Raw genomic sequence first — 22,501 nt, forward strand, 5'->3', positions numbered from 1 at the left:
TTGCATTCAATGTTTTTATTCTTATTCTCTCTAAACACAAAATGTATAGCTACTTAACCATATGGGTTTGGAAGGAAAGAAAACTTTAGCAAAGATTTAGACTAGGTTGCCTTCAAAGGGTTGGGATAGAAAGGACAATGAGTACTTGCTCAAATGTTTTCTTGTTAAGAAGAAAACCCCCATTAGGTCTCATATTGGTCATCATAGAATTCTTACTTTAATGGTTTTTCCTTAAAAGAGGTGGAAGTGGTGGGGAACCCCTTAATTTTGATATCGTCTCACTTTGGTATTTTGTTAAATAGGATTGGAAATCCCCTTGATTTTGATATCAATTTTGTTGCATAGGAGGGAGATTACTTAGTTTTAGATTTCAATTTAAGAGGTATTTTCACTTTTTCGGCATATGGTAAAGAGATAAAACAGAGATTACTTAGTTTTACATTTCAATTTAAGAGGTATTTTCACGTTTTTTATACTAAAGAGATTACTTAGTCACTGATAATTGTTGGGCTCATTGTAAGATTGTAATTTTTAAAAATTTCATGATTGAATAATATATTCTATTTTGTTTATTAAAAAAAGAGATTACTTAGTTTTACACTTTAATTGAAAAGCTAATTTCACTTTTTTGGGTATATGATGGTAAAGAGGATAATGTAACCTGTAGACAAAAACGTTAGTTGTTGGTCGCGCAAGGAGCGTGAGTCGGTAGATTTCCGCTATAAGAAGCAATGTGCGTCCACGAAGCGTTCGAATGCCTTTGATCACTTTCGAAAAACAATGGCAGCACTGGACGATGAGTCCATCGCCTCCCTTCTCTTGCCTGCAGTTCCCGAGCTTAACAAATCTAAGGCTAAGAGGTATCGCCCTCGTGTGTTTTACTTGCGCAGAAAAGCAAGATTGTTCAAGGTCAAGTTTAAGAGTGCACTCAGACGCATCAAATCGGTAGCTGTGTCAATCATCGCCTGTAAGATAGCCTCTCCTAACGCTGAAGGCATGAAGAACCACGTTAGCCGAGTGCACAATGCAGTTTTCCGCGCAAAAGGTTAAGATGTCTCGGTTGGCTTCTTTCCTTTTTTAAACAAGGATCATTTGATTTGTGTAACTTTTTCTTCGGAATTTCATTGTTTGATTAAAACAATGGCAGCACTGGACGATGAGTCCATCGCCTCCCTTCTCTTGCCTGCAGTTCCCGAGCTTAACAAATCTAAGGCTAAGAGGTATCGCCCTCGTGTGTTTCACTTGCGCAGAAAAGCAAGATTGTTCAAGGTCAAGTTTAAGAGTGCACTCAGACGCATCAAATCGGTAGCTGTGTCAATCATCGCCTGTAAGATAGCCTCTCCTAACGCTGAAGGCATGAAGAACCACGTTAGCCGAGTGCACAATGCAGTTTTTTGAAAATTTTCATTTCTTGAGGCTCAAACAAATGGCTCTAATAATTATTTACAAGGGGTATAGGAAAGGTTATTTGGAGTGATATAAAATATATGATTTTGTGATTTATTAAGGTCATATTCTTGGTTACAAATGTAGCTAAATGATGTCATGTACTTGGTTTAAAATGTAGCTAAATAAGAGGTTTTATAGGTATATTAGCATGAAAAAGCCATCTTCAAAGAAGGAAGGACTTTACCTAAGTCAATGTGATTCGTGCTTACATAAAACAATGAGTTCCTCACAACAACTGCTAATGCACTCTTGTTATTAATGAAGATGGAGGTGGGCGAGTAGTGTCCACCAACACCAAGATGTACCAAAAGGCATCTAGGCCACACACACTCCAAAGTCATTGCAAAAGTTGCTATGTACTCAAAATCAAAGCTCAAAGTGTCCATCCTTGGCTGCTTGCTTCTTGTTGAGCCATGACATACATAAATCACCAATATGAAAGGAAACGCTACTGGTGGTGGAAACTCCCATGTCACAACATTCAACCCAAAAATTGGAGTCATTGAAAGCATGCATCAGGGAGAATTTGGACTCATTTTTGGGCCCTCTAAGAAATGCCAAGTCATCATTCTATTACAAAAAGGGGGATCGTGGATAACTCTATCCATAGTACCTCAAAACTATATCACTGGAAAGATCTTGATGAGAGGATTCTAACGCACCAACCTCTGACAAATTTACAGTTTTTATGCTCAAGTTATGGCCTCCCCACCAAAAAGTAACCTCAAAAGTTCTGTAACGGAAGCCTCACCCTCATTCGTCCTTATGGAATATTCCTTAGAATCTCAAAGAGCTTAAAAGGCCCAAAAGTGAGTCCAAATTTTTCCTAATGTAGCTGAATATCAACCCCCTTAACAAAGAATATATCAAGGTATTTAGTGCTTTGAAAGTATCATAATACTCACTTGGTAGCTTGCCAATGCTTACTTTTGGAACTATGCATAAAATTGATCAATTGGGACACCCCTAACTCAATGTGGATGGCCTTGTATTACATAGATAGATGAGGCACCCAACAATGTAGTGATAAAGTGATGTATGTTACCATTTCCTGTAAGTTCTTGGGACTTAGAATTAATGTTTTTATCATGTCTTGGCTCAAGATAAGAGAAACTAAAGGTTCTTCCTTTTTAAAGAAAAAACCATTAAATTTTATTTTTTGAGAGAAAACATTTTCTTCATGAGGTTTATATGAAATTATATATATTTTTCTTAACAATTACCATTACCTCATAGCCTCATCTAAGTTTTTTGGATCTTTGGAGCGAACTTTCTTCTTGTACTCCCTTTTCAGGCCTCTAATGAAGCCTCTTACTTTTTGAAAATTGTGTATCCCCATATGATTTATGAAAGTTTATCCATATCAAGCTATATATTGAGTGAGATTTAAGTTCTTTTATTCCATAGAACAATTATCGCACTCTTCCCAATTTTGATCTTCTTCATTTTAAGGAAGATATTCCTTTAATAATTATTCCTTGAATGAATCCCAAGAATTGTTTACTTGCCTAGCTTCCAGTAAACTCATCCCACAACTGATAAGCTTTCCCTCACAAGGATAGGCTAGCTTTATTGGGTGGTTATGTTTAGGCACATTTCTAAAAAGATGCAAATCTTACCATTTTTGTAGAGAATATGGACCGCATCTTTATTTATTTCCTTCTCTCCTCCACTAAAAGTGGGCGATCTTAAATATTTGATACCATACCCTAGAGCCTTGTTTTGGTTTCATTCAATCATTTTTCTATAGTCTTTTCCCTTCCCTCACCAATGTTACTTTTAGATATTTCTTTTAATCCGAATCCTTTCCCTCCCATCAAGAAGCTAAGAAGACCCATCATTGTCTCAAGTTTGTTTTCTATAGTAGATATTTTCTCTTTCATCTCCTTCATTTTCATATCCTCATAATCATCAAAGTCAGTCTCTACATCATGCATATCTAGTTCATTTGGTTTTGTAATATCCTCTTCCATGTGGGAAGAGGATATTCGCTTTTCCCCCTTTATAACATTTTCACTCTCCTCCCCACCATGACAAGTCATTTAATCTAACACTAAGCAAATGGAAAATTTATTACAAAGCAAAAAAAAAGCGTCACAAATGACCTTACATGGTTGGGTAATCATAAATTATCCTAATGATGTGAAGAAAATTTCTGTTCATTCCTCCTTGTTTTGATATTTGCTTCAATGATCCTCCCATGGTTATCTTGTACTCCAGTTGCTCCACGTAGAACTCAAAATTATGCCCAATTTATTAGGCAAGAGGTATTTTGTATGGAGAATATTTGAGAAATATAGGGATTAGATTATGGAAATGAATAGAAAAAAGATTAAGGTGTAGATATTAATGGATATAAGTATAATTAGAGTTACCAAACAATGATTAGCTCAATGAAAACATGAAATAGAAAGAACTTGGATTTGATACCAATGTAATGCTCCTTGCATTATAAGCTTGAGAACATGTAAGGCTATTTCTTCTAGTCTCCACCTAATCATATCCCATATGGATCCTAAGCTCATGGTTATATAGGCCCTAATGGTGTATGACCTTCTAGCTTCATCCCCTTGACCTTTCATTGGCAAACTATGTTTTTTCACTAGCCAATGTCACTTCAACTACCCTAAAGAAGGGCACCCTCTTTTGTGTCTATTGAGCTTTTACTACCAACCATTCACCTTTCCTTTTACTTTCACTTAGTGACTACTAACCATTCCTTAGGTATTTCCAATTTGAAATTCCTTTAACCTTACTTATATGTAAACCTTCTACATATAAATTAACATTCCTATTCTTACATTTTAGTGTTTCTTGTGAGGAAGGTAAATAGAAAACACATACATGAAAAAAAAAGTAAGGTAAATAGAAAGTAACAAAATACAGTGTATAGATAAGAGAAGGGGTTGTGTGTAACTTACTTGTCACCTTGAGTCTCCAAAATGGACTTGTTTAAACGCACACCTCATGTACACATCCAAGCCCACAATTGTCGATGGGGGCCTCTATACCTATAATCATACTCTTATTTTGTTGAGTCAGACCCCAACAATATTCCTCTATAAAAAATAATTTTAAAAAGATAGAATTAGTGAAAGAGAATAACATAGTTTAAAACCAAATCAGATTAAATAAAAGAGAATAGTAACGTGTACACTTACAAAGTGAGAAATCAAGGATTTTCCTCCCGAGCCAAAGTGTGAAGCTCCTATAAGGGCACCCTCTTTTGTGTCTATTGAGCTTTGACTACCAACCATTCACCTTTCCTTTTACTTTCACTTAGTGACTACTAGCCATTCCTTAGGTATTTCTAATTTGAAATTCCTTTAGCCTTACTTATATGTAAACCTTCTACATATAAATTAACATTCCTAGTCTTACATTTTAGTGTTTGTTGTGAGGAAGGTAAATAGAAAACACATACATGAAAACAAAAGAAAGGTAAATAGAAAGTAACAAAATACAACATATAGATAAGAGAAGGGGTTGTGTGTAACTTACCTCGTCACCTTGAGTCTCCAAAATGGACTTGTTTAATGCACACCTCATGTACACATCCAAGCCCACAATTGTGGATGGGGGCCTCTATACCTATAATCATACTCTTCTTTTGTTGAGTCAGGCCCCAACAATATTCCTCTATAAAAAATCATTTTAAAAAGATAGAATTAGTGAAAGAGAATAACATAGTTTAAAACCAAATTAGATTAAATTAAATAGAATAGTAAAGTATACACTTACAAAGTGAGAAATCAAGGATTTTCCTACCGAGCCAAAGTGTGAAGCTCCTTGCTTCCATAGTCGCGAAGACCTTGCTGCTGTTGCTTGTTGAAAATCACCTGGATGCTTTCTCACAAAGCTCTATGTGTCTCTCCACTCCTCTTGCAAGCAAACCCTTGGCTTCTCCATGTTATTCTTGGATGCTCTCTTAATGTTTACTCGCCTATTAGAAGAGAAGCTTTATCTTCTTCTTCATCTAGCCTTCCAAGAAAGTGAGGCCCATATGTGGAACATTGAACTCAGTCTTAAGCACATCAATAACATATTGTCTTAATAGCTCATCTTGTGCTTTCCATTTCTTGAAGAAGTTTGTGAGCTCCAAGGTTGCAAGTATATGCATTTGGTTGACGACTTACTTCCCTTTGCCATCCATCACACACGAGCACCTCATTGGCATCTATGCTATATAGTAGGGTTGGTGGATCAAACTACTGTGGGATGTCTCTCCTTAGGAGTGGTTCAAAATGAGCGGATAATCAAATCCCCTCTTGGGGAGATGACTCAAGAGACTTAGTTCTACTTTTTCCAAATAAAAATCCCCTCTTGGGGAGATGACTCAAGAGACTTAGTTCTACTTTTTCCAAATAAAAATCGCCCTTGGTGAAGGTGGACGTAAGTGAGCGGGGGTGGGTGTAGTCAATATTGGCAGTGTAGGCTTACTACAACCATAGCGTGATGGGAATGCACCACTTGGACCTACCCCCTATCAATGGAGTGGACTGTCCCCATGGAGACGACTGGACATATGGAGTTTCTTTCCCATATGGAGTAGATTGGCTTGATGGTATGTTGGCCTAAACATAAGAATGCATGAATTGACTTTAAAAATGCATAAAGAGGACATAAAATATACAAAGGAGAAAAACTATGAAAAGGTATGTCAAAACATACCTATGTCTGTGAATTACTCTCTATGCTAGGTATGGATTTTTTTTTAAAATGCACATGTCCCAATATTTAGAGGGGTTAATATAGATGCAACACAATATATACAATGTGCAGAGAGCCGATATAGAGATGATTTGCATGGAGACAAAATTTGCAGAGAGCCGATATAGAGATGATTTGCATGGAGACAAAATTTTCCAAAATATGTTGATAAAATTTCTTGTCATTTCTCGCATCCAACGCATGTTTACACGACAACACATCAGTTTCCTCGCAGCGTTTATTTTGTTGGAATGTCGAGGATTCCAGTAGGGCTACCCCGCAGCACAATATCCCTACCCACAACATTTATAGCAACAAAGTTTCATTGCAGGGTAGTGATTATAGCAATGAAATTTTACTGCTCTCCAGGGGCCTATAGTAGTGAAATTTTGTTACTATATTGTAATTTCGCTGCTAAGCAACGAAAATACTAGCAAAATTGTGTTGCTATTTTTGCTGCATAAAAATCCAAAGAGTTGTTGGATGTTGAATATACATGTCACATACACATAGAAAATGATTATAGTTTTAAAAAAACATCCATCAAAACCCTTGGAGCCATGTTTCAAGCAAAATAAAAGTTAGTTGAAAACTTTTGAGAAATGAAACAATGTGAAGATCATGAATCTATCCCATATTGTAATAAAGCCATATGGGTTGCTTCATCAATGTCGATATCTAATGGAAGCTTGATGAAAAGATGGGGTTGTATATCAATATAACTATCTTTATTCAATGAAGCATTGTATATCAATATAACTATCATTATCCAATGAAGCATTGTCATAATTGATAGTAGGTGACTTCTCATCTTCTTCAGAGTGATGTTCCTCCTACTCTTGATTGCCCCCCTTTAAAATTTTTTCTTCATCATCTCATTCCAATGAGCCAATTTGAGGTAGTACTTACACCTCATCAAAAGATTCGACCTCCATATCTTGAACTTGAAAGATATGTTTTCAACAAGGGGAACTTGTATAACTTACCACCACTTTGGATCAATTCAATTAGCATGAAACACAACCTAATATTACAAAACAAAGGGACTACACTTTTATTTTACTACATCAAGATTTATTTTGGGATTGGTTGGGTTACTGACCTATTGACAGTGTTGAGGTAGTAAGAAAGTATCTTTCTCATCATTCCAAAACTTGGTGGAATCAATTTGAAAGAACCCATTTGGATGTTTTCTCACGGCTGCTCAAGCACCTCTATATATAACCTTGAACCATTTGACATCAAGTATGAATAGACTAAATGCTCTAAATACAACTACAAGAATATCTTGAAAAGTTCCACAATACTCAAGATTGTCCTCTATGACATTGGTATCATATCTACTAGCTCAACTTTCTTTCTCAAAAGTTACCATCACACCACAATCAAATGTGTGTCTTTTAGAATCTACACGCTCCGTGCAAAAGTGCCTTCCCTCTAAACATATTGCATTCGATAGTTTGTACTAACATTAAACAAAAGCATGACATTTAGTATAGTGCATTACACAAGGAATATACATAAGACCGAAATGAAGAATGTAATTACTTGAGGGTCAAATCCTCTTGCATACTCATGCTCTTCTCTTGTGATCATCTCTCCATTTTGCAATATCATCAATATTGCCATATGAAGTTCTTCTATATTGATAGAATTTTGTAGAGGTTCCAAGCTGGACAGGAATGGAAAGCATCTATTTGCTCTTCTGAAAGCTCTTTTCTCATCCTTTCATCTATTGATTCCATCCTTCTATCTCCCAATCTACTTCTCCATGATAGGACTATTTACAATGTAGAATGTATTCAACTTGTGGTGTAATGATTCATCCAGTCTTCATTGCCTTCCTTTTCCTTGTGGCACATTAGTGATTAGTCGGTCATCCTCTTAATTAGTCCACAATCGTGGCATGAAAGGATTTATGTGAGATAGATGTTTTGAGATATATACAAGAGACTCTTGCATCAACCATCCCTCTTCCATGCTTGCTTATGGCCTTTCTCTTTGTCTCACAAAGTCCTTAAGGCTTTCATGAACCTTTCAAGGAAAAACATCCATCAAACATGAATAACTCCACCAAGCATGACTTCATCAACCAAATGCACCACAAGATGAAATTCTCTAGTGAGAATTGTTATAGGAAAGTTATCCTTGATCATACTACACACTACCTCAATAACATTGAGATGAGCCATCTCAATGGATGTAGGATCTATCTCCTTTAAGGATATGTACCTACATACATAGAAATCATGTGTACTATTTACCAATATATAACTTGTGAGCACATGAGAATACCAAATATGCAATATAACTTAGCTAGTAAATTGAAGAGAAGTTTCATACCTCACCAAGCTTCCCATTTTGTAAATAGTCTATCTAACCGTCTTGTCTGCACAACAAACTATACAAATTGGAAGAATAAACTATGCATATAAAACAAATGGAAGTTAGTATATGAGCCTACAAATTATGTACCATAAAGAGAAAATTAATAAGCGAATATTTATATACATGTAATATCTTGTGCCAATCATGTGTCTTGAGGTTAAGGCTATTAATTTTACCTATCCTTTCTTTTTGATCTTTGTGAAGGCACCCTTCACTGAATGCATTACTCCCATTGGTGTACAAAAAGAGGCAATCACACTTTTCACCTCATTGTGCTCCTTCTTGGTTAATACCCATGGTGCCTTTGGTAGGACCATGTTACCACTCTCACTTTAAATTGACCATGCACTTTGAAGGCGTCCAATGGTTTGTAAGTTATCCCTTGCACCCTTAATATCTATTTTACCAATTAAATGGTCCCAAATATTTGTTGCCACATTCTTGAAGATATCCATGGGATCTAAGAGATGATTGATCTTCAATATGGAAGTCGAAAGAAGATTGAGTATCGAGACATCCCATTGGGTGGTGGATTGGGGATGCTTCTCCATGCATCAAACCAATCTCTACCTCTCATCACAAGTGGCGAGAGCTCATGTGGTACATACTTCGTATGTGAAGGAGGGAGATATCGCGATGATGTTTGTCATACCCCGCCTTCTTAAGTGTAGAGAGTGTTTCCAAAACAAGTGATGGTCCACAAATCAGACGTGTACGATGTCTAGAGGTTGCCAAAACTCTTTTAAAATTGAGATGATTGAGAGGTAGAGATATAAGCTGAAAGTTTAAAGGGTAAAGCTTAAAGTTATCCAGTTCAAGTATGTACCTAAGCACTTTGAGAACCCGAGATAGTCATGCATCGTCCAAACCAAAACTCCTCACCTCCGTCTCATGCCTATTTCTTGTCCTTGAAACATCATGTACTTTTATACCTCACCATATTGTCTCAAGCTCCTCAATAAAAGGCTCAAGGTACACATCCGTGTTTGCCACCTTTTACTTGCCTAACTAGTACAAGGAGAGAAAGCATGATATGACCTTTCTTAATTGCCATCCATGGAGGGAGGTTGTAACTTACCAATAAAATAGGCCACGTAGACCATGATGTGGACTTGAAGACACATGGGTTAACACCATCCATTCCTAAGCTAAGACGTAAGTGACCTGGATCATCTTCAAACTCTGGCCATTGATGCTCCACATGTTGCCATGCTCGTGAATCAACTATGGTCCTCATCATGATGCCATCGATTGAGCGATGAGTAGCATGCCATGTCATGAGTTCTATAATCCCCTTACATTTAAACATCTTTTGGATGCGAGGAATAATAGGGAAGTGTCTCAACACCTTCCGGGGAACTTTTTCTCCTTGCAAATCATCCCTATAGTAGACATTGTGTTGCATCTTTATTAACCCCTCTAAATAGCATGCAATCATTAGGACATGCATGTATTTTTGTGTAATACATACCTAGCATAGAGAGCATTTTATGACACCCATATTGTGAGTTTATTTTGAGGGAGAAGAATCTTCTTGAGAATCTTACAAGATAGCGTAAGAAATCATATGCCGAAATATTATAAAACATGAGACATTTTCTATTTAAGAGAATAGAATTAGGTGGTGTTATCAAAGAAGACTTGTGACACTTGCATCACTCCGTCCAAGTTGTTTGCAAGTTTAATAGCTCCAAGTTTTCTTGCAATGTGGAATACAAACATACCTAATATACATAGGAATGCTGACCTCTCTAGAAAACGTTTCCTCCTCATGTGGCAATGGTGGAGGCATCTCATTCATTCATTGGGAAAGATGAGTCTCAACCATTCTTTCCATATAAATCCTTTCCACATTTCGCACTCTACCCAATTTCACCAAATGGTGTGGCATGTTACCTAGCACTCTCCTATGGTTCTCCTCCATTTCATCATCCATACTTGGTTGTGCCAATCCCTCATGAAGACCATACATTCGGACATGCTCAATTGTTATATGACATTGTCGTATATATTGGCCCTTGCAGCGATCACACAGAGAACAAATTTTTCCTCTCAACCATGCCTCGGAACCAACTTTCAGCCCCTAATGATCACTGTGTTAGACATCTGAAACCTAGAAAAAATTGATTTAGGGTTCATACAAAACATGAGAGCTATCTAGAACTTATGACAGAAAATTATCCATCTTGTTGCTACACACCGACTACAGCAGTGTTATTTCACTAACTGAGAAGCAAAAAACCGTTGCTTAGCAGCAAAGTTAGTGGTTAAATTTCTCCTTGAAAATTGGGACTCTTGCCTAAATTGCCACCAAAACAGGAGTCAATATTTCTACCTACTTCGACTAGGTTGCACATACGGAAGCTACGCCTGCATAGCATCTATTCTTCTCACCACACCTCTTCTTTCAAGGCTATTCCATCAGTCATCTCTTCCTTTTTTGTTTAAGCTTGTGTTATTGTCGTCTCCTTTGTCTTGACATTGATGAGGTATGATGTCTTATTCATTCAACCTCGTGTTTATTGTACCCTTGGGTGTTTGGTTTATGGTTTAGGCTTATGGATAGGATATCTGGCATTATTGTAGGCTATCTATAATTTTGTTTATGTCAAGTTACGAGTGGTTATCTGCGAATAAGTGGTCATAGTGTAGGGGGATCCTTGGATCTTCTCACTATCCTTATCTTATAAAAGAGAAGTTTTCATTGTCTTTAATAGTGGGGAGTGTGTGGAAAGTCCTCTTAGAAGCTATCATCTAAAAGAAGGGTTGTCCACTCTTTTTGTCTATGAAGTATTGTAGGAGGTCTCAACAATTTTCTAATATCACATATATTTTTTGTTTAAGATTTAAGTATTCTTCTGTTAGAGAAATCTTGTGTTGTTTCCTCTTTTGTTTTGCAACTCTTACACTAATCCTCTCTTTTAGCTTCACATAAGAGTTGTAAGCTCTCTTCTTCTTTTGATTGCTTACAGCATGTTTTTCCTTTATTGCACCCTTGGGTGCTGGGTTTAGGTTTACCTCTATACATAGGCACTTGCAAGCTCTATGCAGAAAGCTTCTATGTGTAGGCTCTATGCATAAGGCTTTATCCGTAGGCTAAGCATAAGACTCTATGTGTAGGCTCTATGCATAAGGCTCTATATGCGTAGAGATCTATGCATAGGTTCTATGCATATTAAGGCTCTATGCATAGAGATTATGCATAGGGCTTTATGAGTAGGCTCTATGCATAAGGCTCTATGTATAGAGATTTATACATAAGGCTCTACGTATAAGGCCTTTATGTTTTATACTTCAAGCAATTGAGTCTTATGCATGTATGTATAAGTAATGTCGATCGACCCATCACAAGACCCAGACATGGAAAATCTCCTATCTATTATAAACGAATGATATGGGCAGCAAGCTTGGCCTCATTTTACTTAAACACATATATGATTCCATCAAACCTTTTCGCATACACAAATTTAACATTTTATATTTCTATAAGTCTTATTGTTTAATCTTATATGCAGGTGGGCTTACAATCGGGCCAGTCGATGCCATGAGGGTAATCTACCCCACTTGGCAAGTTGGGGTAGACCATGCCTTTGATAGACACAAGTCCGAGAGCTACGGGGTTGAGTGGTGTAGGCCATCATGGTATGGCTATGATGAGGCTACACCACCTACCTCAACTAGACCCACCCCTTCGCCCTCATATCTGTCTTCACCACGACGATGATGTAGTAGGGAGTCTAGGGGGGACTAGTAAACATGCTAGCGGGGGGGAACTGTTGAAATATACAAGTGAATAGGGTGTGTGCAGGAACAAGCCCTTGGTTAGAGGCTATAAAAGAGAATGTGTAAATGTGAGAGAGCCTATGAAAAGGTGAGAAGAATATACTGGGAGAGAATAAAGGGTAGCACGAGGAGATTTAGGAGGTGTGGAGATATTCTAGGAGAGGTGGAGAGAATCAAGCAAAAGAGGTGGAGTGAATCAAGGAGAAATTAGTGGGATTGGATGCTTGGATGTAAACTCTATAAATTGAGGCATTGGCCTAATGAGAGAATTTGCTGGTTTTTTATTACCCATGCCTACATTAAACTATCAAATAATTGCTCACTAATCACGTCTTAATTATCATCTAATCTCTTTATTAATGATGTTGATTCTAGCATTTGATCCACCATAGCTCATCACATTGGCGTAATTTTAACATGGTAACAGATCCTAGCCTAGAATCCATCAAGTTTATGAGCCCATTATCTAACTAATTCGGATTAGTAGATAATTAAGAAATAATCACTTTTAAGCTATTTTCAACTAGCCCATTGTACCCCAGCTAGTGGAGGAGCTCCCTCTCCCTGTAGGCTCAACATTAGCTCAAAAGCTTTCAGTCATATCTAGCCATACACATTGGGCTCTAGCCCATTCAAGAATTTCATCAAACCGTCGACGCAGTCATTATCAGGAGAAAATCGTGAATTTTTCAACGCTTCTTTTTCTACAAAAAATGGAGATATTATCTTTCACAAATGCAATGGCTCTAATTTCTCTTAGCCCCAAGGGTTTTCAAGGGTTCTCTACAAGCTAGTGAAGTCATAATTTGATTTGATCAAGTCTACAGTGAGATCCAAGCTCTTCATCAAATCTACAGGTGACTTTGGTAAAACAGAGATTAAGCATTCAATGTTTGGTCGAATCTTTTGTTTCTTGGCTTAATCCTCTACTAGACTAAGTACTATTGATGGACTTGAAAGGATTTGAGCTCATTTGAACTCTAAGGCCTCAGATCTGGGCTCCCCGCATACTCTATTTTTTTACACATAAAAAATAGAGGATTAATTTGCTAATCAATACTAATCATTATATTTTGGTGCAATTGAGGGTTCAAATTAACCATTAGGTATCTGATACAGTTTCGTATTATTTTAGATTGCAATTTGGAGATGGTTTGATACTCCAACCATTCTGTACAAATTGGTTACCCTTGATTTAATGTAATTTTTGGCAAAATTATGCTGATAAATTTGTGGTAATCATCATTTTGCATTTAACCCTTGGTTAATGCCTACAAATCACACTCAAATTCAAGATTATTCACAGCTAGAGTTGCATTTGAAGTCAATATTAGATGAAATGGGAAAAATCACATTCCCATTAAAAACATGGGCGTGTAGTAAACCTTCACAAGCTTTTATCAGAATCCCCTCATATTGCATATCATTGGAAAGCGCTTAAGGAGTAGAATCTAGATCTTTGATCTCTGCAAAATTTGGAGTTTGTATGTTTAAGATAGAGCAAGAACAAGATTAAAGTGTCATTCCCAAAATGTAGGAGTTTTCCCATTTGATCTAATATTGAATTTTTGGGAATGTGCATAAGAATGAATGCTATATGCATTATATATTGGGCACACTACATTAGTGTAAAAATGGGATGAGACACTACCCTTGTCTAGAATAAGGCAAGAGGTAAGACCTCCCACATAGATTTGGGTTTGGATTGCATAATGACACAAGATAAACATCAAAAGCCTGTGAGAAATCCCCCAAGAAAGCATCCAAATCATGCCTAAATGCTCCATTTATCTTTGCAATGGTGTTCCTCATCATATCTAAGATTTTTGGAGGCCTATTTCTTGAGATTTGAAGCCCATAAACTCTCCAAAAATCTAAAAAATAGAGGTCCACATTTTTTCTCATTGCAAAGGTATTCTTCACCATACAAACATAAGCAAGGCTTTGAGGTAATCTTTGATCAATTGCTAAGCTTTTCCTTGAATTTCTTCCTTGAATCTTAGAGTTCTTGAAACCTTCCTTGAGATTTAGGGCTTTCTTCCAAGAAACCCTAATTTCTTGACATTGGCCATTCCAAGTTGCCATTAGCCTTGTCTAATCATCATTAATCATACTAATGATACCATTACACAAGCTAATACTTCAAATAGTCTCAAGTTTGGAAATTTTTGATCAAATCCATACACCATTGGATGCCATTAGAACCATTTGATGCTTCTTCAATCATTGGTGTGACATTCAAGCCATCTTTATGCTTTTGGGAATGTCAAGATACATGCCAATCCGTATGTCTTTTGCTCACCTTGTTTCTTAATGAAATTTTAATGCATTGAAGGCATGAATCAATACTTGTAATGGCACATGGTATGCTTATGTGAATGCCTAATACACATGTACATGGAGGTGTTGATTGCGCGTGTTTGACATGCCTATATAAGAGGCATACATGTGTTTTGATTGATACTTTTGGAGCCATATGGTGTTGTGGAAGAAATTGGACATGAGGGGATTGATATTACGATATTGTGCATGAGTTCATGAAAAACATTGTAAAGGAATTCCTAGTAAGCGCGAGTCATCAGCTCGCGTTGATGCACAGTTTCTTAAAAAATGTTTGAAGAAGTTCCAAGACTAGGAGGCAAATGGAGCCGCTCATGGATGCTTTATAATCAACATTTATCAACTCCTATTCGATACTCTCTTCATGACACTTGCGCTAACCTTCCGACTACACAATTTCCTAACCTTCCGATCCAGCGATTCTCACCCTTCCCAAAGGACCTCGAACCTTACTAAGGCTCAAAGCTGTCGTGGCAGGAGGAGGAGAAAAACCTCGAACATGGACGTGCACAGTGCAATATATATTAGCCATATAACAAAGGGATATACTTTTATGTGAGAAAAGAATCAACAATAGGTGTTTCTATATCTAGGGTGAAATAGATCCATGTTCTTCGTCCCTTTGGTTTGAGATATTAGTGTTTACAGAGGTAGGTTTCTCAGTAGGGTAGTTTCTTAGATTACAACGTTGTGTTAGAAAAAGCCCAATCTAAAATAACTAATCCATATGATGGATTAGTTTATACAAGGGGTATCGTTAATATTTGTGGAGTTAATTTAATTTCTAAGATTATAATTCCTTGAGGTCATGAGACATAGTGGTAGTTATTGCATGCCTTTCTTCAAGTGCCACTATATTTTCTTTAAGTCAAACCATCATTCGAAACAATTATACCCCTTCAAGTCTTATGTGGCTTTATTTGCGTGCAAAGCTTAGGTGGATCACTTAAAAATGTATCTTGTGAGTTCATGAGAAAGGGTTTCTGAGTAACATTTTTGGAATAAACTTAGCAAAATACATAAAGGGATTTTCCAATGGATTCCTGAGCTGTAAATTTTGAAAATTTTCATTTCTTGAGGCAAAACAAATGGCTCTAATAATTATTCACAAGGGGTATAAGAAAGGTTATTTGGAGTGATATAAAATATATGATTTTGTGATTTATTAAGGTCATATTCAACCACAATATCCTACACTCCAATTTCTTCAAGTTCAAGGACCACTATAAACATTCACACCCCTTCAAGGTATTTTTATAGGTGGCTTAGTTTGAGTCCAAATTTTAAAATTATGATTATTGAGGCTAGAGAACCACTTAAATGCATTCCCTTCATGAGACATAGTTAATGAGGTGCCTTTTTATTTAAAAAATGGAGTCTCCAAGTCAAAAGGAATTTATAAAGAGTTCTAAAGGGTATTCTAAAATGGTGTCATCTACTTGGTTACAAATGTAGCTAAATGGTGTCATGTACATGGTTTAAAATGTAGCTAAATAAGAGGTTTTATAGGTATATTAGCAGTAGATAACCACTCCTAACTTGACATAAGCAGCATTGTAGATGGGATATAACAATACCCCATATCTCTATGCATACGGCCTATGCATAGAGCATACGGCCTATGCATAAGGCCATATACATATGGCCTATGCATGCGGCATACAGCCTATGCATAGCCGTATGCTGTATGCATAGGCCGTTTGTATATGGCATACAACCTTTGCATACAGCCTATGCATAAGGCCTATGCATAAGCTGTATGCATAAGACTATGCTTATAGCCTATGCATATGGCATACGGCCTATGCATAAGGCTGTATGCATAGGGCCTATGCATAGGCCTATGCATAAGCCATATGCATAGGCCTAACATATGGCATATGGCCTATACATAAGCCATATGCATAGGCCTAGCATATGGCATATGGCCTATGCATAAGGCAGTGTGCATAGGTTGTATGCCGTATGCATAGGCCATATGCATATGGATCTTGACCTAAAACTAATCCCTGGCACCCAAGGGTGCAAAAGAACAAAGAGAGGAAGCATAAACAAAGAGAGCTTACCTCTACTAGCCGAATCCATATGAACTGTATGTGTGGCCCATGCCCTTAGAGGTCATTCACTTGAATAGGCCTACAAAAGATTATCATAATAAATCAAAACATTAGTTCATTATGCGTAATAGGGCTTATAATAATATGTCTATGCATAAGCAAGCTATGCATAAAGAGGGATATGGCATAAGAGGGATATTGCATAAAGAGAGCTATTGCATAAGAGGGCTATGCACAGCCTATGCATAAGGCTATGCATAATCCCTATTCATAAGGCTACGCATAAGCCATATGAATAAGGCCATATGCATAAGGCCTTATGCATAAGGCCTTATATTTAAAGTCTAAACCTATGCATAATGCATAGAATGCTTAATAGAAAGCTTTGATGGAGAGATCTCCATTATAGCTTTCTATTAGAGCTTTATGCATTAGCCTAGCATTGGCAAAAGGGAGAGGAAAGAGAGGGGAAGGGAGAGAAGCTCACACATACCTATTTCCAAGCTTTCCGTGAAAGCTTGGAAGAAGACATATAACCATAAAAGAGAGAAGAAAGAAAGAAGTGCTTACCTTGGAGAGGGAGACTTGATTGATTCAAGACACTTAAGTGATGAGTTGAGGTGGGAGGAAAACTCGGGCTGCACTTATATACTTGCCCACCTTTTCACACTTTATTAAGTCTAGGCCCTCACACTTGCCCCACCATATCCATGCCCATTCCCTTATGTCCAAACCATGCCTAAAGATCTAACTTAAGTCCAAGACCAATACCCCTTAATTATAGGTAGGTAGTAGAAAGGAATCAAATCTCAGCGGTGGGGGTACGATTTAGGCAGAAGGACTAGTTGTTGTAGGTCGTTGTTCAGTAGTAAAATTTCATTGGTAATTTCAGTGCTATAAATGCCACCTAGGAGTGAAAGCTTGGGCAGTTATCCACATGGTAGTTTTAGATAGCTCATGTCTTTTTATTCTAATACATATTTAGTTTTGGTCTGATTTCAAATATCTGATGATAGTGATCAAGGGCTAGATGTTGGTTTCAAAGTATGGTTGATGTAAGATCCCTGTTCCCACCGAGCCATGGATTCGGGGTACTGACAGCGGAAGTAGCGCTTCTCGCGCGGGACAGGGGTCCCACACTCGGGGCCTCGCCCACGGATATCCGGATAAGAGACTAATCCGTCGGTTGTTCCAAAACCGAAACCGGAAAAACTTCCTTTACCGGAAAGCACAGGCGATTCCACCATGATAACTTTTTACTCTAGCATAGTCAAGATCATTTCTGATCGAGATGATCCAATTACATCTATAAGATACTTAATCAGTTCAAGGAAGAAACTTGCACTTGGATCATTGGGATCAACGCTTTTTTCCCCATTCAAGAGGCAGAGCCGTTGATTCCTATCCATAGAACAGTTACTGTCCGGGATTTTTTTTTTCTATCCTAAAAACAAAAGTTTGAGTCTCGATTTACGGATCCATCAGTCCAGCCTAACCCCATCCGATCCCATGGGTTAGCCAACCGCCCAACCACTGTAGTGATGGGATCCAATTAAAAATTTGGTTAGGTTTTGTCCCGGGTACCAAGGAAAAGAGTTCCAAGGCCCCCTAGCCGGATGTTCATGCAAAATAAAACTAGTCACACCACTCACACACCCAATATGAAATTGCCTTTTCACAACCAGATTCAACCAGTTTAAAACAATCCTTTAATAAAACCCTAGTATCATTGATCACCATCTTCCAATTTATCCAATTGATTCTTAATTTTCCATCATTCCTTCATCAGAGTATCTATGGCATCATTGGCAACTAGAACGCTCAGGAGCCGTTTCGATAGTTCCTAGCCCATAATACTTGGCAATATAATCACTTAACAAGATGGACTCTCGTTGAAGATCAGCAAGATCAACCAACAGATCCATATAAGGAGCCATGGACTCATCCATTGAAGACCAGCAAGGTCAATCAACCAGATCCATGCTTGATTTCAGAAAACAACTCCAACTCTGTTCCAATATCTTCCTCGACGCACGCGTGGGTATCCTAGGCAACCCAGAGCCCGAGCACCGTATGGTCAGCACCCTCTAGGATCCTTCGCAGGTAACCTAGTGCTTCACGCATAGGCCGCTTCCTTGGCCCCTCATCCACCGTACCGGAAGCTCACCATTTTAATCGCACCGAGGCTGGTCAAGACCTCGGCCGACCTTGCTACGCGAGACGTCCTTCATTGACTCCCCGTCAGCAGTTGCAACTTTACCATCACGACTTTAATCACAAGACGGTCAAAATGCTCTCCCCAGCATTCTTGACATAAAACAATCATTTACAAACAGCATTTACAAACAGTATTTACAAACAGTTTACAACACAATTTCTATTTTAACTTTCATTTTCCCACATTATCCCTCATCAATCTACATTACTTATTCCATATTCCATTTATATGTATACTCATCCCATCACATCATTTCTATCTCATCACTTCAGATTCCCTCACATCGCATATCGTATATTCACATCCATACATCCACATCTATATGCGTACATTCACATCTACATGCATACATCTACATCTCTATGCATACATCCACATCCACATTCACATTCACCTCCATACATCTACATCTACATGCATACATCCATATCTCCATTCACATCTACATCTATACATCTACATCTACATGCATCCATCCACCTCCACATCCACATCTACATCTATACATCTACATCTACATGCATACATCCATATCTCCATTCCCATCTACATCTATACATCTACATCTACATGCATCCATCTACCTCCACATCCACATCTACATCTATACATCTACATCTACATGTATACATCCACCTCCACATCCACATCTGTATCTATACATCTACATCTACATGTATACATCCACATCCACATCTATACATCTACATTTACATGCATACATCCACATCTCCATTCACATCTACATCTATACATCTACATCTACATGCATCCATCCACCTCCACATCCACATCTACATCTATACATCTACATCTACATGCAAACATCCACATCTCCATGCATAATAAAATTCTTTTAATTAATCTAGGATGATAGTTCCTAGAATATGGTAGGAAGTCCTCTTTTTATGCTTTGAATGAATTTATTTTATGCGTAATTTCTAAAAAAATTTGCCATAGCTCCGCTACTATGACTGATAAATCTTAAATTTTTTTTTTCTAAGGGATAAAGCTTATCATTAAGGATATAATTAGAATGGTCTCTAATTGGATCATCAATCCATAATGGTCTCTAATTGAATCATTAAGAAAACAATTAGAATGGTCTCTAATTGGATCATCAATCCATAATGGATTGAATCATCAACGTGCATAAACTAAAAGCATAGCAAAAAGCCATTAATTTGGCCTCAAGCATAGCTTAATCTTGGATTAAGGAAAAGCTCTATGAAAAGCTTCATTTGGATTGAGAATGGGTCATGAGTATGACCATTTCTTGAGAGAGAGAGAGAGAAATTACATAAAAACCATTTGAATTTAAACATAAATGAAAATTAACTTCTATAGCATTTATTAAATTATGTAACTCTTCCCTACTATTCACCAATTAACTTCAATAGCATTTAAAAAACCATACCAATTAAGCTTCTCAAGCTTGAGAGGGGTTGAGAAGAGAGAATCATTGAGAAATTATAGAAAAGATCAAAATTCAATATACTTACCTTATGATTTGCTTGATTCTTTATTCACGGTAGAGGCCCCCAACCAATCAATTGGTTTAGTATGTTGATGGAGCCACCAATGGGGATTGAAGAAAGAGAGAAGTATCAAAAACTAGTGAATTATTAAAGAATTCACAGCTCATGGCTTAGGTAGAGTAGAGTAACAATGCATAAGACACTCTATATTTTGGCTTAGGTGGAGTAGAGTAACAAAGCATAAGACACTATATATTTTGGCTTAGGTGGAGTAGAGTAACAAGCATAAGACTCTATCTAATTTGGCTTAGGTGGAGTAGAGTAACAAAGCATAAGACTCTATGTCTTTTTCAACAAGGGGAGGCTTCTATTTATAGGAAAATTTGAGTTCCTAACCAAACAAACTGATTCTAGAATTTTCCAAGTCAGTTTGGTCACTTTTTGACCATTTTTAGGTCAATTAAGCTAACTTTTTGGAACTAGAATTGAATGAGGAGAGAGGAGAGATGAAATATCTTAATTTTTAATGAGTTTAAAACTCATTCAAGCATGTGAAATATGCACCTCCTTTAAAGAATTCCCCTTCCTTACATATGTGTCAAAATTGTATTGCTCATAGTTTTTTACTAATAAACCTTGTACATTTTCAACTCTTCATCTTATGTGAAATATGCACCTCCTTTAAAGAATTCCTCTTCCTTACATATGTGTCATAGTTTTTTTTTTTTTTTACTAATAAGCCTTGTACATTTTCAACTCTTCATCTTATGTGAAATATGCACCTCCTTTAAAGAACTCCCCTTCCTTACATATGTGTCATAATGGAATCATTTTAATATTGCTCATAGTTTTTTACTAATAAACCTTGTACATTTTCAACTCTTCATCTTATGTGAGCATTTAAGGGACTCCCCTTCCTTACATATGTGTCATAATAAAATCATTATTCCCAAAATATCTCATATTTTTAATATTGCTCATAGTTTTTTATTAATAACCCTTGTACATTTTCAACTCTTCATCTTATGTGAAATATGCACCTCCTTTAAAGAACTCTCCTTCCTTACATATGAGTCATAATGGAATCATTTTAATATTGCTCATAGTTTTTTACTAATAAACCTTGTACATTTTCAACTCTTCACCTCATGTGAGCATTTACTCATTTTTGGGTATTTTCTTTTTACAATTTGGATTTATCTCCTCCCTACACATGGATTGATGCTATTGGCCCATAGAAACCTTAATTGGACCATAGTCTAAAGATTTCTGAAAATCTAGACCCTTAGGCTAAGGTTCTTTATACCTATTTCCAATTAATTCCAATTGCACATTGGAAAATTCTTTTAAAATTTCTGTTTCAGGGAAACTCATCTGAATTATAAGAGATATTTTTCTATCCAAAAATATTCAAAATCTGAATATTCTCTCTCTAGGTTAAAACAGCCACAAACAAGATCTCTTATATTTTAGAAAAGGAATTGATTACAGGGGAATATACTAGACATCAAAAAGGGGTTGGGGGAGGAATCTTACATTCTACCCCACTTAAAAAAACGCGAGATGTCCTCATCTCGCAACTTGGAATAATTTCGCAAGATGCACGAATATGAGACTTCGAGAAAAATTTTAATCACGATTAACCACCAAGAAAAGTCTTAAAGAGAGCAAGATTCAAAATAAGAACAAGATTTAAACTTTATTCATTCACGGGACTTATACAGTAAAGATAGAAGAACTCTTTATACTTCCATAAGCCCGTCCATCATATGGTCACAAAAGCAGTCCTCACAAGCTGCACAAGTATAGGGTAACTCATCTATGGGAATGATTCTGCTGGTTATTGCCGCACCTATCTCAGTGGTATGAGGTGATCTAACAAAAGGACCTCTGAGAGGCAAGCCAAAAACGGGGTAAAGGCATATCTTCTTATGAGGAAGAAAACATGCCAGTAAGAAGACCCGCTCAGAAAACCCAAGATGCCTTGATCTCATGACACAGTAGTATCGGGGACCCAAACCCAAAGCTTCAATAACCATGGCCAAGCGGACATTGTTACGAAAGTGTTGCTGACCCCA

This window comes from Cibotium barometz, chromosome 32, assembly GCF_041138505.1.
Source record: "Cibotium barometz isolate CiBa-2024 chromosome 32, ASM4113850v1, whole genome shotgun sequence".
Classification (NCBI taxonomy): Eukaryota; Viridiplantae; Streptophyta; class Polypodiopsida; order Cyatheales; family Cibotiaceae; genus Cibotium; species Cibotium barometz.